Source organism: Ischnura elegans, chromosome 11 (assembly GCF_921293095.1).
Source record: "Ischnura elegans chromosome 11, ioIscEleg1.1, whole genome shotgun sequence".
NCBI classification, from domain to species: Eukaryota; Metazoa; Arthropoda; class Insecta; order Odonata; family Coenagrionidae; genus Ischnura; species Ischnura elegans.
Window position 1 is genome coordinate 84,450,981 of NC_060256.1, and position 22,349 is coordinate 84,473,329.

Here is a 22,349-nt window from a genome sequence, read left to right on the forward strand (position 1 = left end):
CGTACGTATGATAAGGCATTTTGACCGAAAACCTTGATTACTTGCGTCATAAGGGAAGGGCAGGGAAGGAAAGGTGAAGAGAAACCCGGCGCCGGTATTAGCCTGCTCTTAACGAAAGGCACCAAGAGGATCTCCACTTAACGTCCTACCCAACGGGTGGATTTTTGAGCTTGAAGTGTCCCCACACAACCTTTCAGTTGGCATAAGGTAGTCTCTGAAAATCTTCTGCTACCGAACGATGTCTTCTATGTCACTGAGCTCCAAAGCATTTCATATCGTTTTATGAATCTTTTTTCGATGTTTTTCAAAGTGAAAAACTTTTAAATTGAATAAAAAACGTGCATATGCATTTGCATGCTAAGCTTGGCTTCCATAATGACAATTTAGGTGATTGAAGTGATGTGGTAATAATTCACCGAATAATCAACCGATTTATAAGTTATCACATCTTCAATACCGTTATCGATGGAACCATATTTTTTCTTGTGCATTTTAAATATCACGCTGGGTTAAACACAGTGAAACGAGACGCCCTAGAGAGCATGTCCAAATGAAAGGTTTTACGCCGGCATGGGCTATGCGCCAACGTGCGATGATCCTTTAACATACCCCGTGGCCGATGAATTATCAGTCATTAATCCACTTTTCCCATCGTCACTGTCCTCGTTGGCGATTGGAATAAAAATAATGGTAATTACAATTACGGGTAATGGATTAGCGACTTCATTTCGGCGGCGTAGAATTTGTGACCATTGGGCGAAGCGACTCTCTTTCTGGCTTTAACTCATAATCCCGACGTGCTGTTCGCGATGATGTTTGATGTTTGACGCCCGCGAGTGCCAAAGGGACGCGAAGTGCGTTTGAATACGGCTCTTTTTTTCTATCTCTTCCACGCTTCCCTTTCATCTTTCGCCCGGACCATAATTGCCTCCTCTTGTGGCAACCAACACTTTTGGCAGCCGGGATATTTCTCCCCTCTGGGAGAAGAATTAATTTTTGACCGGCGCCGTGGATGGCTTTGGTTGGCTAACAGACTTGTAAAGGTATATCTATCCTACATAATGCGCATGTAAAATTGATTGTGCATTATGGGCTGGGCTGGGTCTAGCTGAATATCATAACAATCTTTAAGGTAGGAGCGAAAGATATATCTTTTCTTATAAGTTTTTATCACTGTGTATAAGTGCCCGTACTTTATCCAGGCACGAAATTTGCCTGAAGTAGCTTGGGGGAGCTATGGCGGTATGCGGGTTATACTGATATATTGCTGTCAATTTGCAGGTTATGGAAAAGCATTCATATCCTTAAATCATCATATTTCGTGTGCATAATTTTGATAGTTAAAAGCTTCGTCGTATGCTGGCGTGAATCATGAAATTAATTTTTAAATGTGAACTAGCTGACCTGGCTAACGTCCTACCGCATAGTTATCAATGAACTGTTTAGTTACATTATTTGTAAATCAAGAGATGATGTACTGATTTTAGTAGTTTTTGCCTTATTATAATTAATTAGGAAAAAAATTCAATGAAACTACAAAAATAGGCATGAAAATTGCTTGTTAGGATAAGAAAGTATTTTCGTTATTCAATCTACATGTTATTTATTTGAATCATCCATTACATTGAAAATATTTATTATATTCAAAATATTATTTATTTGAAACACTCATGTATCATTTACTGCTTTATTATTTTTTTATAGGCATACATTTTGTTAATTCATGTTCAATTCAACCTGGAAATTGGATTCGTTTTAACTCAAGGGCATAACGGCTACGATCATGAGAATCCTCGGAATAAGAAATTTCTCATCTTAGAATTTTTCTTCGAGTACAGTCGCATAAATCACATTTATCATTATTTTTTTAAATCGCCAAACGCGTTCCATCACATACTTTCGGTTGGTTTAGTTTTCGAAGCATCGTGATCAATGCATTTACCTTCATCTGTAAATTGTACCGTGATAAGCTTCGCAATTCCAAGGACTTTAAAAACTCAAATGGTTAGTTGTTGACTTCGTCTTTGTTTGTTACGCAGTCAATAGATTTGGATTAGTACAGAGTACAAACTATTTGATCCTGATTTACCAAGTTTAAGCTATCCACATCTTCGTTCGTAGCCACCGAAATACTCGCTCAATCAACCGATAGTGATGTTTGTGGTTATACATCATGATTGTGAACACTTTATAGATAAATTCATTTTTCGATGATACAAACTTGCAAAACGTGCGAGGTAAAGAAATTATTCCGCTCGATATATCGACAGGTACACGGCCAATTAGTGAACAATTGCTTGGAGATTTGTTTAAATACACACGGTAGAGACGTGTTTGTTGACAACTCAATTCGAGTTGGACCTTTTACTTATTAAAATTATACTTTAGGTGGCGTTGGCTTAATAAATGATTTTAATATTAGTTCAACATTTTAAATGTGTTTTCACTATTGAAGCGTTTTATATATTTTTAAGAAGTTTAGTCATCAAATTGGATAAAACAGAAAAATATCTAGTTTGGACCTACTTGATGGCTTTTGCAGTGCCACCAACTCCTAAAAAAATAAACCTAACATAAAGATAAATTTTTTCGTGAGCTTTTACCATTTTTTAATGATTATTCTGTTATCCAGGGCTGACAAGAATCCAAAAAACTTAACATCATAAAAATTAGTACAGCCTTTCTCGCATTATAAATGTACTAACACGATTTTCGACTTTCTTTGATGCATATAGATAATTACTGTTAAAATGTTTACTGTGGTTGGAAGTGTTTAGAATCTTCAATGATCTTACGAAATTGCTCTTGATTGGTCTTGGTGTTCTAGCGGTGATCTAAAATGGATTTCTCGTTGTATCGTCATGCATATCTGTTGGTGTAAAACGTTTTATTAAAAAAATATTGGCGTTTCTAAACGTAACATCCCGGTATCAATACACCATTTGGTAAATTTTAATTACTTGACGCTACGAAGCAAGGAGATTCCTTTAGTGTTCAGCTGAGGAGTGGGACGTGTTTTGGTTGAGATTCTTAATATTTTCATCTAGTTACGATTCGCATGATGGGAACCTTTATATCTGGATCTTTTTGCGGCTCCTCCTTGCGAAGAATGCTAGCGGGCCCGACTGGCATGCCGAAGCGTGAAGTAATTAAACTCCCTCTCTTGATGAAAATGGGATTTTCTTCGGATTTCCTTTCTTTAAAGCTCGGAAATTGACGCCAGTTAATGGAAGCCTTTTATAAACTAACCGCACCGATGAGAGTTTGGTTATGCGATTTAAAGAAGACCTTTAATTATGAGTTTGCGAGTGAGTTTTAACGGAAATGAGCTTAAAAACAATTTTGCAGTGTTTACAGGCCAATTCTTGATTGATGCGGCTAAGATGGTTTTAAATCCAATGATGAAGCATTTGTTTGTGAGGCTAAAATCTGTTATGGAGTATTTATCTCTGCCACTCTACCGGTCTATTTCCATGTCGTATTGCTACCTCTATGCATATGCTATCGAACTGAAGTTTTTCAAGGGCACAAAGTATTTTCGTGGTACCGTATTTTCCATTTTCTTATGGCTAAAAGTTGAAAATGTTTCGTGTTCTAATTCTCACATCTAATTTTTTGGTCATTATTTAAATTCTATTATGTACGAAGTAGACCATAAAAATTCCTCTTTAAAGCTCGGAAATTGACGCCCATTAATGGAAGCCTTTTATAAACTAACCGCTCTGATGAGATGAATTTGCGAGTGAGTTTTAACCGAAATTTACCTTTAAAATTCCTCTTCTCAAATTTGGATATTTAAGCTCATTTTTTTCCCGACGGAGATTTTTCTCAGTGAAAAACATAGCTTGAAGTCCAGAAAGGTCAGGTCTTAAATTTCAAGGATATACTGTTAGTTTTGAACGATGCAATCGTAACAAAGCAAGGTAGAATACGACCAGGAGTAGTGAATACTCCTTTAGCCTTCCAATCCAAGTCACTGCTACCAATCTCATATAAGTTCTGTTTTCTCTGCAGTAAATTCTATTCTCCAGCATTATGTCACACACATGCAGTCCAACAATGCATGCATTATCATTTAGGATTGCCATGCCTATTTGGGTATCCTGTTGGAAGACTGCGAAATAATCATTCAGAAGTTTGAAAGTTAAATTCCATCTCAATCCCTATGTATCATTTCTATTATAATGCTTACCAATTTTAGTTTTTGCACTTGCAGGGGAGTATATTGCGGAGTTGTTTCTTCTATGTCGTCATGTGTTCATGGAAAGGGTTCATGTTGTTTGCCATGTTAATGAAGTCAAGTGCGTGCACAATTTGTTTCCCTAACTTAAGGACAGCTCGAAATAATAAAAGTCCATTCAATTTTCTTGCTCCTAGGAAGCAAACAGACGACTCATATATTCGCATTATCTATTGAAATCCCTCTCAATCACTAAAATGCGTTTTCCCGAAGATTAGTTTGGTTTTGTTGAGGTAATGCTCACCCAAGAGTAAGCCTCAGGCAGGCAAATTTCACGCAATTAGGGTAGGGAGGCTAGTACTTTCCCTCGGCCACCTCGAACTTTCAGGACTATTCCACAGGCTTGTCCCAATGCTCCTGCCGGGATTTAAACCAAATGACCTAATACCCAAGTGGCTTACCCACTATACCCCCCCAAAGCAGAAAACCGTCTAACTGAAAGTAGTCTAGTATCAAAAAGCAGTCCTAATTGATAGCTCCTCCATAATTCAATAAACTTTCTTCAGCTAAAAGCTTTAATTTTGAAACTTTTGCCTTGATGAAGTGGAGGTACTTTCTCCCGCTAAAAAGTTTAAAAATAAAGTAATACTTGTTTTTATCTTTCTAATTTCTAAACGAGTATAGCTTTTTAATGGCAAAAATGCTGTGTGATAAGCCCTAGACTTCTTGTTGCCTCTGTTTTACTATTTACTTTTTACATTATCCCATTCACCACTTCGTCCAGTTGCCTTTCCTCAGATTTTCATTCAATTCAGCTCTTCATTCCGTCATTTAACTGTAGACACTCTTATTTCTTTTCATTTTTCATTTGTATTTCTTCTTTTATCTGGCGCTCGTATTGTAAAGACTAGAGCTATCGTATAATTCAGTGTATAGACAGTAAATATTTCATTATTTATTGCAAATATTCAAGCATATTTGATTACAACATCGTAATAGAAATATAAAGCTATGAATTTGTAGTCACCTTTTTGGGATATCTGTATTGGAGGCGAATAATCCAATGCAGGATTTAATTGCTAAAATTTCACGTGTGGCCTTTCTGTGAAATCAACCGATATTTAGATATACCTCCAATTCAATATTTGATCGCAACTGCCGGGCGCTATCGTAATTTAATAAATGTTCGATACACTGGGGTTTATGACACCAAATGCGTATGGCAAAGTGGAACGCTTGTGGGGACAATAAAGGCATGACGAGTGGACAGAAATTATAGTTAGATATGCCAACTTCGCTGGCCTATGGGGTTGCCGAACAGACTCATTCAGTTCCTTTTTAGTTTGGTTCGTTCTCTATCTTTTCGATCTGAATAATCTAATTTAAAAAAAATCTCCAAAGATGTAGTTAAAATTTTCTTTTTTTGTGCCAACTATGTGTCGCTCTGATTTTCATAAACAAAAGAGGCTCCTCTCTTTATTGCAAACGGAAAATTAGAAAATGTACTCTCGTCACAGCTGATTTCTATTTTTATTTCCTGAAATTAAACTAGGTTTACAATTTTAGACTAAAAGATACAACAAAAGTCTCCCGTTTGTTTGAGGCAAATTGATACAAAGTTTCAATGAAATAATTTGTCTAGATTTTCGGAATTGCAAATTATTTAATTTTTCCACCATATATGCTTTTGTATCGTTGATTATCACGAGTTAAATATTATTATTTGTTCTGAAGTATATATAGTAACGGCAAAATAACACCCTAAAAGCAGATTTTCCGCTCTAAATGCTGCTAAATGATTTTCATTCGGGCTAATTAGTTTTCCATCGTCTTGAAAAAAGAGGATAAAATAATGGAAGGACTTAAAACGGCATAATTGATTGAAATTCAAATACTACACGTATAGGCGATTTACCTTTGTGCGTTAATTGATGACATTTTTAATAATGGAAAAACGCAAACAAGACCTTCCACGTGTCAATGTTAAAGTATTAATGTTTACCAATGGCTTCATCATTAATTAATACGAGTTGTGATATTGTAAATTAATAGTACATCAAGCTTATAATCTATTAATCTAATTTATTTCATGTATTGAAATTATTTTTTATTTTAAAAAGTTTACAGTAAAACGTTAAACCGAGCCTTGAGAATACCTAAATGCCTAATTGGGGCATATTTCTCCTCAACTACTCGGTGGTTTGTCGTGACTCATTGTTATTGGCAATATGTTTTTCATTTGTAATTGAAAAGTTTCTCTCAATTGTGAACATTGATATTTAAATTTATCTACGTAACAAAAATACAAATGGAGATCTAAAATAGAAAACGGTCATTTTGTTCATCATAAGATAATAATGTGGAATAAATACAATACTTAAAAGTATGCACATCTCCTGTAATTTTGAATGCAGAATTAAAATAATTCTTATTTCTCTCAGCTTCTACGCAACAAATTTGAACTTTTGAACTTTGATATAAATAAAAATATCCAGACCCTGTCTATGAGTTGTTTATAAAAGGGAAGATTGTACACTGAGCCATATTCTTCAACTTTGTGGTCAGAGTTAAATGGTAACTAGATTGAGTCCGAGAAAAAGTATCGCATGAAAATCTAAGATATCTAGGATATAAAATAACATTTCAAAATCAGACGGAGTCATTAAAATTTTCATTTAAATGTTTGGACATGGCCTTCTGTTTGTACCTTGTACTTTGACGATGGATACAAAATTTAAGTCCAAGGAATATTCAGGAAACCGATTTGTAAATTCTAATGGCTAAAAAAGAATTGATCATGATGTGTGATGAAGCTGATGAGCTCCAGTAGGGTCTAGATTACATTCTTGAAAAGAAATGCTTTTGGCTTGCAGTTGCAGGGATGTGATGTCTCCCGTAACCATGGCGATCTCGGTATAGATGAAAAGCAGGCAAATCACTACTGGAAAGATTGCTCTTCGGCCCAGTAGGACTGCTGATCTCCTCGTCTGTGGCGAAGCCCGTCTCGAGACAAAATCGAAAGTGGAGAAAGGTGGCGGACTCTCCCCTCTCTCCCCACTGCTCCGACGCTCCTTCGACGTCTTTCTCCCGTTACCACCCTCCACACTGACCCATTCCCAACCCTATACTCGTCCACCTTACGTGCTATCTACACCTTTTGACGTGCTTTGACCTCCTTTCGTACATATTGGTTATACATAACCAAATTTGGGGCTTAGAAGGTCTATTTTATTTTATTATCTTAACCGGTTCATGATAATTATAACATACATCTACATCTACATAATACTCCGCAAGCCGCCTCAAAGGCCTGTGGCAGGGGGTGTTAGGACACCTGCCGTTTACAGCTAAAAAAAATTAAGTGCTCTAACGAAGTTGGGACGCGTTTATTAAAGTCCTTCATGGTTCGGGAGAAAAACGAATTCCCATATGTACCCGTTCGGCAAAACATCTCTCTCAATTTATCGCTTCTATCGGACCTGGAAAAATAGTGTGGCTCTAATATTATGTTCTCTGTGTTGCACTTAAAGATATCCATTCCCAATTGTTCAAGCAATCTAAGCCTGGCGCGCAGCCTCCGAGTCTCCAGCGGCTTCCAGCCTAATTCGCTTAACATCTGGGTAACACTGTCTGTACGCCCGCAGTAGTTTTTGACGAAACGCGCAGCCTTCCTTTGTATTTTATTCAGTTCACGGATCCGCGGGTTTGCGGATACATGTCATAATGAAGAGCTGTCTGAACAAGGAGCACTAGCCTGGCATATTTATTACGGGAGGTCTAGGTGGGGTATAGTTTAGAAGTAGGAATGGGATGGGTTTAGGCTGGGTGCACAATTGCGTGACAGACGTTTCGGTAGGGCCATCGGTGCTGTTATTAAGGGGGATGGACTCTCAATTTCAGGAAAGGTGAGTTTATCGTCGGCACCACCTCATTAACCAGACTTTCTCCAAACAATAAAATAGACTCCTACTTAGAATACACTCCTAGGGCAAGGGATGAATTGTATACGGTAGATTATACGGAACGAAATTATAAGGACGTGAAAAAGAAGATATACGACAGTATAAAAACGCTAGCAGATGGGGGAGTAAAGTGGAGAGCTGCATAAAACCAATCTTAGAATTGTTGACTGATTGTGATGAACAATACCAATATATATCTTAATTCAGGGTGGAATGCGATATTTGGTGGGAATGTGTAACAAGATACATAATTATAGATACACTAATGTTGTATGTTCTAAAAATTTTTAAATGTCTACTTAGTAGAGGTGGGTTGAACAGTTCATTTTGATGAACCGTTCGCTTTCATCCTGTTCAGTAAAAAGATCAGTTCAAATATCTTTTCATGGCGAACAGTCACGGTCATTCAGGTAGAATACACTGTTTATCAGGCGTTTAGAGTGCATGAAAGTTTAGTGTGGTATCATAGGGTTTGTGCAGCGTGTTATAGTAATTTCAAGCAAATTCTTTCCCGGGCCTTGCTTATCCGTGCGCAGGGAAATAAATGCCGTCCATTTGTATAAAAAGCCGGAATTAACATTTATCTGCTCAGCGTCCGATATTATTCTCGTATTTAGCATCAGGAAACGTTTTAAATGCTCCTTTTATGAGAAAATTAGACTTTCATGCCCAACTAACAGTTCTTTATAAATATTTTGAGTATAAAAGTCATTTGTGAATCTCTCTATTAGTCTCCTCGGTAAGATATCAATTTTTTTCCTCGTTACAGCCTGTGTCAGTTATGTATCCACTCCAACGATGCGATTAGCAATGATAGCACGAGTATCACGGTGAGAAATAATCTCATTGCCAAATTAGTACTTTTGGTGGAATGTAAAAAAATATTAAAATATGTTACATCCATGGAATTCTGAAACAACATTTAAACATTAAACATGGAAATCAAAGGGGAGTTAACGCTTTGGGGTGTATTTATGTGCAACAAAGCCAAGTGCTCACAATATAATGCATACAATGTTGTGCAAAAGTGACGTGTGTACCTTTGAGAATGTCATAGCGTATAGTGAGGTGACCTGGGTCAGATCATTGCAAAAACTTATGTTTATAATATGTATGAATGTGATTATGTTTCTATGGAGGTAACATTGGTCTGCATTTTATGGCTACAAACTTAATAATTCACGCTTTTCTCGCCGTGTACATACATTTATATTCTCAACGCCATATTGTGTTATTTTGAGGGACGTGGCGTGGGAATGAAATATATGCTCGCCAGAATCCTGCCTTCTCGGAACTGCGATTTTCGTCTCCGCACCCTCTCCGCACCGCACCCGACTGCGCCCCCATTTCACCCTCTTCCCGAACACGTCCCACCAATCCATCAGCCTCCCTCCCCCATCGCCCATTGCTCTTCCCTGCACCCCTTCAACCCAAGCCGCTAAGCGTGTGATGAGTTCTTCCTCCGAGTCCGCAGCTCCAACCCCCTCTCACTCAACAGCTTTCTCCTCCCAAAAACCCCATTGCCCTCACTTCCCTCCGAATTTTTTTGTCCCTTTCAGCCCTGTCATTCACGAACGATTCTTTAAAACGAACGAGTCATCTATGACAACGGAATGAAACGAATCAATATATTTTAACCTCCCAGTGCCGAGGGATGATTTACCTAATTTTTCCTCTGAGCCGAAAAGTGCCACGAGCCGAAATATTGGCTTTGAAGTAATTAATTGTTCTAATCATTAATTATGCGGGAAATAAACTACTGATAAAATATCAGGATTATTTATTCAGTTATAATATAAAAATAATAAGGGTAAATTAAAAAGCAGCATTTTGAAGTACCGAAAAAAATGATGTACATTGATGATGACTGCATTTTTTTTTCTCTAAGATGTTACTATTAATTTAAGTGCCTTTGGTAATTTTCGCCATTACCACTCCAAGTAGGTAGCCGTAAGAGGGTTAAAAATGAGACGAATTCTTCTCGGGTTTCCAACCGGGTCACGTCTTCTGCTGCTGAATTTTCAATAACTCGCTACCTTGCTTTGACAAGGTTCACTGACCATGAGCTGGTTTTGAGAAAAACCTTGTCAAAGTTTTAAACTGCTCTATTTCTATTATTAATAGGAATTTATTTTTTATTTTTGGCAATACAGTAGTGATCCATTAGATACACTAGTAATTATTGCTTTAAGAAAATATGCTATTTATTTTATTTTTTACATGTTTATATGAGTAATAAAATAAGTAAAATGCAGTTAGAACCTTGTCACACCAAATATTAGTTTTTTCTCCTTGCAGTTGGAACTTTGTCACTGTTATAAATCTGTTATTATTTTACAAAGAGGAGTAAAAACCGGTGCAACACATAGAGAAACATAAACAGGATCGTGTGATCCAAGCAAGAAAGTTTTAGACCATATATGGTTTCCTGTACTCGCTCTCATCCTTGAATTGTCTAACGGTCAGGGATCGCGTGAATCAGGCATGTGAGCTAAATCTCCAGAACCGGATCATCAAATTGAACTGATATTCCCATCTTCGCTCCAGCCCATTGTTTGTCGATTTTTTGTCTGTGTGCGCATGTATTCTCCAGGCAATCTAGTTTCCTTCCATTCTTGTTTATTGTTCGTAGTTGTGTGTTGTCCTTTCGTCTTTTCCCGCTCCCGTCAAATGGGACGTTTTCGTTTTCTTCGGGTGAATTTAACAAAGGGCCCCGAGAGCATGAACTCGTTTGATTTCCTACCATTTGGAGGCGCCCCTTTCGCCGAGTTGCTCTCTCATGCGTGGTCCTGTTTAGGCCGTTTATTTCGCCCCAGTAATACCCTCTCTTCCCCAACCGCTCCGAGGTCGCCCTTTCCCAAATGGCTGTCTTGATATCCGAGTTTGTGTTCACAGCTTCTCTTCGGTTGTGAAAGACATGAGGTGTTGGGTGATTATTATATAGATGAATGTCTTTCCCTGACCTAACATTTAGTGTAGAAAGATATAGTGACAGTTTATTTATTTTTGCAAGCCTCTGACTAATGAGGTAATAACTGCACATAACTCCTGACAGTTGAAAATCGATGCCAAACCAAAAATAAAATGCAGCCTATGCGGACTACCGATATAATAGAGACTATCCGATAAAGCTAAATGTGACTATTGCACATTATTTCGCAAACATTGTGCTTTCAGAATACAACACAAATTACAGATACCATATCGGTGTTTTAATAATTCGGGAGTTACCAGTCCTTCGCTAATATGCCGAACAAAGAAATGAAAAACAAATTAAACAATGATAAAGTGGTAAGAATACTCTCCTGGATGCCCCAGTACGTCAAATCCTGAGGTACGCATCCATATGACTAGTAAGTACTGAGAGCATACCAAACATGCCACAGTATACACACAATCTGGTGAAACTTCTGGTGAGGTTCCGTGATGTTGTTATCCGTTTCACATGAAAGGTTTTGGTCCTTTTTGGTGAGCCTGATGCGTAGCATCCGTGTCGTAGGGAGGTCCTGGTCCAATTCTTGTAAAAGTTGTGTAACTCTTTCCGTCAGTGTATATAGTTTAAAATATGACTTCATTGTTTCCCTGAATTTCTTATGCACTACTTTTTAAGCCTGCTACGTATTCGAAATACTGCCGGACGAGTGCGTTTTAGCATGTCCCAATAGTTTAGCTTAACGAATCCTAGCTTCATTACGGCTCTTCAACTAATAATTAATATATTTTTTTTGTTCCCCACGATTGGTGTGAAGTTATTTTTACTGCTTTATATTTCAGCTCATCAAGGGCATCCATGTTAACTTCACCAAGAACAACGTAATATAGATTTTTATAGCTTACATACTACGTATGAATTGTAAGTGACAAATTTATTGTCTCACTCTTACGTCGATGACAAGTCGTTCGTTGATGATATACAGCCATTAAACCCGTAGGAAATCCCTAGAAGACGTATCAAATATAATTAAATAATTCCCCTGGAAAGAATTTTGCCATATTTTTAACTCTATGATATTAATAATTATTTTTAAGTATTCATATAATTATTTTCGATATGAATCTTCATTGTTGTCCCAATTCTGATCAACGACGGTAATGCTGTGGAAAGAACGTCATATTGGAAAAATATGTAGCCTGTTAAATTATCTTCTTTGCTTTCTATTAGTTGAGTAGTCAAGGTGATAGTTCCGCGATATTTATATTTGTATCTATTGATGTACTTATATCTCTTTCGATGCAATGCAAACGGACTAGAAATAAGGTAATATTTGAGTATTGATACCGAAAGGAAAGGCTGTGTTTGTCCTCTTATTTTTCCTACATGTTGAATCTTTTTTTTTTCTCTGGCGAGAACTCTCCCAAAAGCGGCGTGTATATTTTCAGTCCTATCCTCCCGGAAGGTGTTTGAGTCAACTCAACAGCTGATATTTTTTCCGGGAAGTTTTTGTTACCTACGTAAGGGTTTCTAGTCCCTTTTCGAGATTACGCCCCCAAGATCTTCACTCCACGAATAAAAAAACGAGACCGAACCAGTCCCCTTCGCCATACGATTTCTGTCTTTCCCTTTCTGAGGAAGAAAAAAAACTTGTTCCGTTTTCCTTTCAATATTTACTTACATATGTGCTTATTTATACATGGGAACATGGTACATGCATGCCTCGGATGATTTTTTTGTGCCCCCTCTCTCCTACCTACCGTTTGAATATCCACCCCATCTCACGAGAAACACCTGAAGGTTTTTCAGTAGTTCTCTCTTTCGAACGAGAATTTTCCTTTCCTCATTTTCGCCTCCTCTGTCCTTCATTGTGGTCCCTCTTTTTCCTCGTGTTTTCGAATTTTTAATCTGAGAACTAACGCAAAACTCCAAAACTCCGGGGCACACAGTGCATATATATCTTCACCCTTATTCTGCGCGCTAGTCACCTCAATAATCTTATTGAAATAAGTATTTGCAAATTCTTCACTGCCATAAAATTTATCACAACCAAAATTTCAATTATACTTCATCATCTTTACTTCTATTAACCCTTATCCTTTGACTTGCGGTCTGAGAGACCGCTGCGTTTCTAAAATTATGAATATTTTCAAAATTGCCTTTTCAAAATATCTATAATCCTCGAGAGCATCATAATTTTGTATAATAAGGACACCTCACACTTAAAATTTAACGTTCTTGCCACTTATTTCCGAAAATTTGCGACTGAATTTTAGTAGCGGTCTTTGAGACCTCACGTCACTAAATTCATAATCCAATAAACGTAATGCTGGTGAAAATAATTCAAAAAGTTGTTAAAAACAATTTCTAGCGATTTTTCAAAAAATACTAATAATTATTAATAATTTTGTAAGGAAGCATTTTAGTTGCATAACGTGGATATTTAAGGACTTAATTTAAAAAAGTGCGATAATAATAACTCAATTGTTTTTTATACCAGTTTTTTGATGCGGTTTCAAATAACAATTTTTACTGAAAAAGTTGGTTCGTATTGGGAATTCACAATATTAAATAGCTTCATGATAGTTGAAAAGTCAAAGAAAAATTATACCAAGCAATAAAAATGACTTTGCAACGTTTTATGAATTTTTGTTTAATTGCGGTCTTGTAAACAGCAGGTCACTGGTAGTGTAGCGAGAATTGCACGTCACTGGCTAAGGGTTAAGTAACATTGAAACCTAGGTCGTAATGAATTTTATAATCGTGGAATATTGCGAGTATTTATTTCAGTATCGATGAAACTCCACTCCATCACGCTTAAATATTCGGATTATATTCTGTTTTGCTATGCTCAATAGACGTTTTGGTGAGGCGATAGAGTTTTCGGCTCATAAAAAATTGAAATATTTTAAAAGGAGAATTGACGTAATGTTTCCCATCTAGCTTTTAAGTCCTTTATTGTTCGGCGAAGAAAAAATTCCTACACTTACCTGCTCGGCAAATTACACAGGCCAACAATAAAAAAACTTTTTTACTGAAAATACCTTATTCTTATGTTTTTAAAGTTGCTGAATCCAAATATGATGGTTTAAAGTTGTATCACCCACCATTTATTCACATTTTACAGTTAAGTTTATGAAATCATGCAATATTTTTAGAATTTAACAGCTTTTTAATATTCAAAAATAAAATTCAAAGAGTAGGTCTAATGAACAAAGATAATGGGGATTACTGTTGGTACTTCACCGACAGCAAGTTCAGCAAGCGATTCATCGCAGAAAGTGCTAGACAAGAAGCTTCAAGGAAGAAAGGGAAAGAAAATGTAGACCAATTCCAATTGACAAGTGAACCCTGTATTATCACGCTGTAGTAAATACAAACAATTTTACTACGATGTAGTGAACAGTAAATACAAACAATTTTATGACGTAACACAGTGTTTCATTGATTCCCCTGTATACCGTATAGGGGTTTTAGACTAAATATTAAATACATATTGCTTGGAAACTATGGGTGGTACAAAAAAAACTAAGGCCAGGTTTGAATTCGACACATCAAAATCTAAAGAGATCAGCTATTAAAATAGAAAAAGTTTTCAAACAAAATTTTTTTGTTGGCCTGTATTATTTCTCTCAATTTAACGCTTCTGTCGGACCTGGAAATAAAATGAAGTCCTTAGATGTTTCCCCTGCTGGTATGAAGGATATCTTTTCTTAATTGCTCAAGCTAGTTAGCCCCTAGCACCTAGTCTCTTGCGTATTAGAGTCTAAATTTAGGAAAAGTTGTTTAGTAATATGAGACACGGTCTCAGGCCTTATTTTGTGGAATTGCTTCATTGTAGAGTAAAATAAAATAGCTTTGTTTTATTCCACACTTTTTTTAAAAAGCACGACCCGGGTTTCAGCATCTAGTGCTATCATCAGGTGCTATCATACCTGATGATAGCACTAGGTGCTGAAACCCGGGTCGTGCTATTTAAAACCAAGTGTGGAATAAAACAAAGTTATTTTATTTTATTCTATAAAATCTGTAATGCTTTCTTTTCGCTCGTGGAAGTTTTTTACGAATCGCAGAGCTTTCCTTTGTGATTTACTAGGTTTACCGATGTTAACGCCTTTCTGCGCCGTTAAGTATTCATTTCTAATCTTGATGATTTGTCCGCCGTTTATTATTTTATAAAATTCGGGTAATTTTTTATTTGGAAATATCTTCCTCTATGCGTTTTACCGGCTCAAGGCTGTGGGTCGCAGATGAAAATTTTATTTTTCCCTTTAAATTTAAGATTAAACTTTAATTCCTATTATGAATGGCTGTACTAATATTTTTTATATTAGAGATATAAAACTATTTTGACAAAGGTCTGTTATTCTCATTCTGAAAATTTGAAGGTTATGCTCTGTTAAAGTAATGCTGCTTTCTGCTTTCCATGCTATCGCCGGCTGTGAATGCGAGACTCGGGTTAAAAGTAAGTGGGCAAAAACTTGTGCAAATGGAGAAATTTATGTACTATTCAATTCAGCTCCGTAGAGGAAAGCGGATACAGCAGTGAGAACCTCAGGAAGAGAATATCGTTATAAAAGGAGGCCTTCATGTAGAGAAAGGAGTTTATCAGAGCCTCGTTATAAGTTGAAAGAAATGGCTTGTGAAATGTCTGACTTGAGAGTAGCACTTTGTGTGTAGTGGGTACGGTGTGGAAACGCGGATGCTTAGGAAGGAGGACGAGAGAAGGCTGGAAGCCGTCGAGATGTGTATGTGGAGAAGAATGGAGAGGGTGAAGTAGACGGAAACGAAGAAATGCTGGACATGGTGGGTGAGGTGAGTAGCTTCTTGATGAGATACCTGAGGAAACAGAAGGTTTGGATGGAGCAAGTACTTACCGGGGAGGGGATGTTCAAAACTGCGTTAGAGGGTAGCATGTAGGTTAAACTAGGGAGAGGAAGGAAAAGAATACAATTTTTGGATAGAATGAAAGGGAATAGGTCTTATACTGATTTGGAGAAGGAAGGAGTCACTGACAGTATACTTCGTAATCACTCCATTCAACTTAATCGGTTGTATACCCACTTTTATATAAAGACTGAGTTTTAAATTGAGTATTTCGACACTTAAAAAAAGCCGAAGTAGAACCTGTCGAGAGGGCGTTATGCATCTTCTTATCGTATCCTACTTGCTCCTCGTCTGTGCAGGGGGAGGGTAAGGAGATACCTCCAAGACGAACGAAAGAGTTTTTCTTTCTTCTTTCTCGGCGTCCTTCATATTTGGTCCTTTTCCGTCTTTTGTCCTCGTACTTTCCATTCTTTCGTTTCCAGTCTTTTGCTTTCCTTTGATCTCTCTCCCCTTCCTTGCTCAAAATTCGAAACTTTCTTCACTCCCTTTGCGTTTTCTCGAAGGCGACAATTCTGGCGTTTCCCTGTAAAGGGAGAGACTCGAGTGGGGAGTGTGTTTGCGTCAGTTTACGGAATGAAACGAGAAAATTACTTACGCACTCGTCGCCCGGCGGCGGTCTGTGTTTGGATGTGAGGGATAATACCCCCCCGAGCAGCACAGGTGCTAGTTCCCTCGAAGATTTTGGAATTTAAAAGCTAAAAAAACTTCGATTTTAGCTCTGAAAACAGTGTTCCAGAGCTTGGTCATTCTAGTGTCTTCAGTCTGTCTTCTTGGTTCAGTTTTCAAACTTCATCATCATCGGTAATCTTGAAAGTGGCATGACGCAGCTCTCCATTGCGTTCTGCTACATTCTAGCCTTTTCTTAGTGACGTATTTTTATTTTGCATCATTAATTATCTGTCTTAAAATATTCATTTCGGGTCCTAAGGGTTGATAGAATACTTATATTCCCTCCCACTCTTCTCATTGTCCGTATTTCCTTACTTATTTGGTTCAATCATTTTTGCTGAATCATCCTTCGGTAGCACCACAATTAAACTGCTTCCAGTCTTAGCTTCTCCGCTGCTGTCAACTTTCAACCTTTTTTCGTGCTTTGGAATTGAATTACCTGAGGATGACTCATAGCCCAGGATTTAACAGCTCCACTACTTATTGTCTATTCATAGATAAAATTTAAATAAAATGATTACGAAACAAAAATAGAGATAAAATGTTACTTAAAGTATGCCACCATCTTTATGTTGCCACCTATCTTGCTTATGTGATGAACGTTTCTGTTTCGTTTTTACTCATTACCACGTTTGGATGAATCAAAAGGAGACACACGCTTGCGTCAAATTTTCATCACCAACTGTGCTGCAGGATTGCGATGAGAAATTATTTCACTCCTCCCATTCAATCTTTTCTTCCCGTCTCCGTTCTCGTGCGTGAAATTCACCACTCCAGGAAGACTAGTTCCGTGGAGTGCGTAGCAAAAAATCTGCTAAATCACAGAAAATTGGTTCTTTTGCGTGTGATACTCTCTGAAATTTATTTATTTCTCCAAAAAAAATAAAGAAAGAGAAAAACTTTTACGGTTGAAAGTAGCAGGTTCACTCGTATTGTATTTATTTGCTGGATGGAACTAAGCCGCAGTAATCCATTTCGCTGCTCAAAGCGTGTGTAGGAATATAGAAAAAAATATGCGCTGGCATTTTTTTCCTATTACGATTTGCGCGTGTTGCAGCATGGGTCGGACACACCATATCACGTGCACGGGCAATCTGTCATATGGAGGGTCAATAACTAGTGACCTCCTTCCCTCCCAGACTGCGATTCGGCAATATTCCTGAGGACTTGAAGCGGTGAATAACGAGTTCGCTTCTTTATACATTTTTTTACGTACAATTTCATTGCAAAGCTCTTTGTCAACAGCACTGGCGGGCGAGGGTCGTTGAAAATGTACCAAAGTTTTGATGAGGTCGTGAACTCAACTGTACCGCGTCTAAAATTTTCGGTTCAATTTATCGCAAGGGCTGAGATATGTTTGTTTTGCCAACGGTTTCCATGTGTTGAATGGTTCTCGTATTACTGTAGGAACTCTCTCTGTATCTCACTCGTTATTAGACTGCTCTTTTTAAGCTGCACGCACTCCTATACCTTTGTATTGCCCGTCTGCGGTGAGCATTCGGATTTCGTCGGAGATCCATCATGAAAACTTCGCAGCCTCACGATTAAAAGGAACAAAATCCGAAAGCAGAAGTAAATGGTGGAAAAGCCGTTGAGGTTTACCAGCATTTTCAGCCCATCTGACGAAATTGAAATATAATCTAAGGAGGAATTTATTCGCTCATTTTGGTCAAAGGAAACAAACAGGGGGTAATTTTCCATTCTCCGCTTTAACTCCTCTCGACCACAAACATCGTCATTGCCTGAAAAACATAGACTTTCACAGCAATGCTAGTTGTTATTATAAACGTTTTTATAAACTCCATTTGCTGCTTGATATCTTGTCCAGGCCAATTTTTGCAACTCAATTTCAGCCCACATTTCTATTAAATATATAGCTGAAATTTACAGGATAACTCAAAACCAGAAGACAATGAAATATTCTATTAGTTTCATCATAATTTTTATTGTATCTCAATTGCTATTCTGAATTTCACATTTAATATGGAGATTTTTCCAAAAAATAGCCAAAAAAATCCGATGGTGGCGCTATGATCATCATAAATTTCTTTAAAAATTGAGTATTAAATTGGAATAGGCACCAAGTGTTTTTTGCAGTATATGAAGTAAATTATTTATAGACTATTTTATTCTCAAAGGAATTTTTGAAATATGTTTTTAGTTCGCGATAAAAATTTGTTATAAAAAGTTTATCGCATATTATTACTCATCATACTGCCAAATCCTCTGTTACCATGTAATCACAAAAATATGGTATTAAAGTGATGTTTATTTAAAATATAGCTTACCTCACCACCGTCTGACCTTTCCTATGCTTCCCTGTTATAATATTATGGTCTGACCCTCCCTCTAACCCCCTTCCTCAATCCGTCTTCCCGTTCCTTCGCCTTCTGACGTTACTGGGTCATAGAGCACGCCATTGAATGTGTTGTTATTGTTTGTCTCAACATTGACGCCGCAACCAATGAAAGTAGTCGGCAGCTTTAAAAAGTATGTGGAGCAGTACTATATTTTTGCTTTTGTTCAACCCTGAGTAGGTATGTTTAATGTATTTTACGCCAAGTATTAATTTCAAGCTGATATCGAAAGTTGAAAAGGCGTATTATGATAACAAAAAGACAATATTTATTGGGAGAGGGAAGGACGCATTCTATTAGCACATCCTGTGAAAATTTTCCCATTATAAATTTGGGAGCTATAATTATTATTTTGTTGCTGTTATTGTTATTTTTGTTATCATCATCATTAGTCAACAATCCTAAGATTGATTTGACGCAGCTCTTCATTTCTCTCTCCTATTCGCGAACCTTTTCATAGCTATATATTTCTTCTCTTTTACATCCTTTATAACCTGTCCTATTTAACTCATTCGGGGCCGTCCCTTGCCCTTTTTCCCTTACATTTGTCCTTAAACGATTGTCTTCATCAGGCCATCGTGCCTCAAAATGTGACCAACTAGGTGGTCCCGTCTTCGGCTTAAGGTTTTTAGGAGGCTGCTCTTTTCTCCCACTCTTCTTAGCACTTCCTCGTTACTTACACGGTCCATTTTTTCTTCATCATTCTTCGGTAGCACCACATTTCGAATGCTTCCACTCTTGACTTCTCTGCTGCTGTCAATGTCCAAGCATCGCTTCCATAGAGAAAGATACTCCATATGTAGCATCTGATGCATTGGTTCCTTACTTCTATGCTTGTATTCTCAGCTGTAAGAAGATGATTCTTCCTCGTAGAAAGCCCTCTTCGCCTGCGCTATTCTATTGACTATTTCTTTCTTGCTTCGTCCATCGTTGGTAATTCGGCTTCCCAAGTAAGAAAGCTCTTTCTTCTCTTCTAGCTTATGCGTTCCTAGGTAAATCTTTGTCTTAGCCTCCTCTTTTTGCTGCAAAAAACGCGAGTGGTTACTAATAAGACGCGAAAAAATAACATGCTTACGAACAAGCCACACGAAAATGCAAGAGTTCTACAATTTAGGATTCTCCACTCGGCCTCTTTATATATGATGCAACTCATTGCACTTTTAATTGGGTTTACTAAAGTCACCACTCACGTCGCTGTCGGGCAAAACGATCCGAATTCCATTTAGAACTCAGCCATTATTAAGTAGGTTACCATTAAATAAGTTGTTAACTGAAGTTTGTATTCGTGATTATGTGACCTATCATAGTCATAAATTTTCAGTGCTTTAATTGCAAATGCTGTGCTGCAAAATATAGTAAAACAGTCGATCGTTTTACCATTTTCAAAAATCGATTAATAAGCTACCGATTTTATAGGAATCATGTATCAACCTATGTGTAGTTTTCTTGCAAAAATGGCTGGGGACGGTATGGAAATAGCTACGAAAAATGGTATGTCCTGGAAAAAAATGTATTGCATGTCCCGAGGTCTCTGAATTCTAGGTCTCGATTCTCCGTGCAGGAGCGTGGGATGAAGACCCTAAAAATTCCCCGGGCATTAATTTTTTTTTTCATTCAGGGTCACCCGCAAAAATATTCCCCGGCTTGACCCTCCGCAATTCGCGACAGTTCATGACCATGGAATAGTGCACACGTCCATTTATTCGGGGGGTCGTATATGCGGTCACGACCGTATTCCTCGCACCGCCTTGCCCGGAGCCACGTAAAGTTGACCCCCTAACGGATTTAGGCAACGGTGCCGCGCGCCCTTAGCAAAGGACGACAAAACGAGGAACTATACACGCTCTGGACGGAATGTAGAACGCCTACGACAGCGTGTGGTGTAGATACCATGGAATGAGATACGCTAGTGAACCACTTAACGGCGTTCTACGCAGCTTAGTCTAATTTTTTCTTAGGTTGTTTTATTTCATATGTTTATTTTTATTAAACTTCACCATCCCTTGAAAAGCTCAGATAAGGCTTTTATAGTGGGGTACAAGACCATGCAGGCAAAAGGGACTTAAAGGGCAATAAAAGAGTCAAATTTTAATATTCGGAAGTAGCAGCCTTGAAATTAGGCAAGCAATTCTCGAAGCCTACATATGGAGTGTGGCATTATATGGCTGTGAAACACGGACTCTAGGTCAAGAGGATAAGAAGGGACAGACTTTATTCGAAATATGGCTTTATAGCTAAAAATTTAGTGGACAGACCGAATATCAAATGAAGAAGCATAAAAGAAGGGAGAAGAAAAGAAGCATATTGAAATCGGTCGCAAATAGAACAATCCAACTTATTAGGTTTATAATGAGGAGATCCTATTTAGAATCCTAGGGTAACATGCTGATGAAAAAAGGTCCAGCGGAAGACTACGGCTCCACTTTATAGGCTAGATAATGAAGGATATTAGGTGCAAAAGCCACGAGGAAATGAAGAGGAAGGTGGAGAGACGAAAAGAATGGAGAAATCCAACTATTAAAGCTGCTGCCAACCAGTCTTAGAATTTCATACTGGGAGAGTGGGAGAATCTAACGAATAAAAACCTTGGACGATAAAAAATACCTATCCCCTAGAAAGGGGCTGCTTACCTCTACGGGACCCGAACCCGCGATCTATGGTTTGGTAGACCTTTTCATCACCATCGCCGATTTTTTAAATGTACTCCCAGTAATTTCGGAATGTTAAAGATTTTTATTTATTCCTCCTATTGAATTCGACCCTTTGATGTTTGCTTTGTGAATCTACCACTTTGATCGTTGGGCTATTTCCTTACTTAATTTTTTCATTTTATTTTCGAGCGGATTAGTTTTTCGAACGAAGTCAAATTAGAATGCATTTTTACCCTCAGTCTATACTTATACGCAAAGCTACACTTATATTTATTCACACATATAAGGGTGAACACGGTCAGGAAGCATATCATATTGCATCAAAAGATACCATGTGAGACATATCGTAAAAAAATCGTGCAAAATTCAAAATATTTAGGAGCATGTGCATAAACATCATAATAGAGTATGTGCACTCGGGAGGAATACGATTGAAATGAAGTTTATTCGATAAAATGTATCGTAAATATCATTACTTTCGATTAACAGCATTAATTGTTGCTTAGTTAGTTTAATAATTACTATTTAATATGCATTGTTTTCGCAACGATATTAGGCAGACGAAAACGCTCATCTATTGGCTCCTCGGTATGTGACGTCATTCTGGTCTATCTCATCAGCGTGCAAGGTGTTTATCGTGTTATGATCGTGTTTATGATTCAATAAACTACGTGTGCATTGGAAAAAGTTGGTGGATCTGATCTGTGTAAA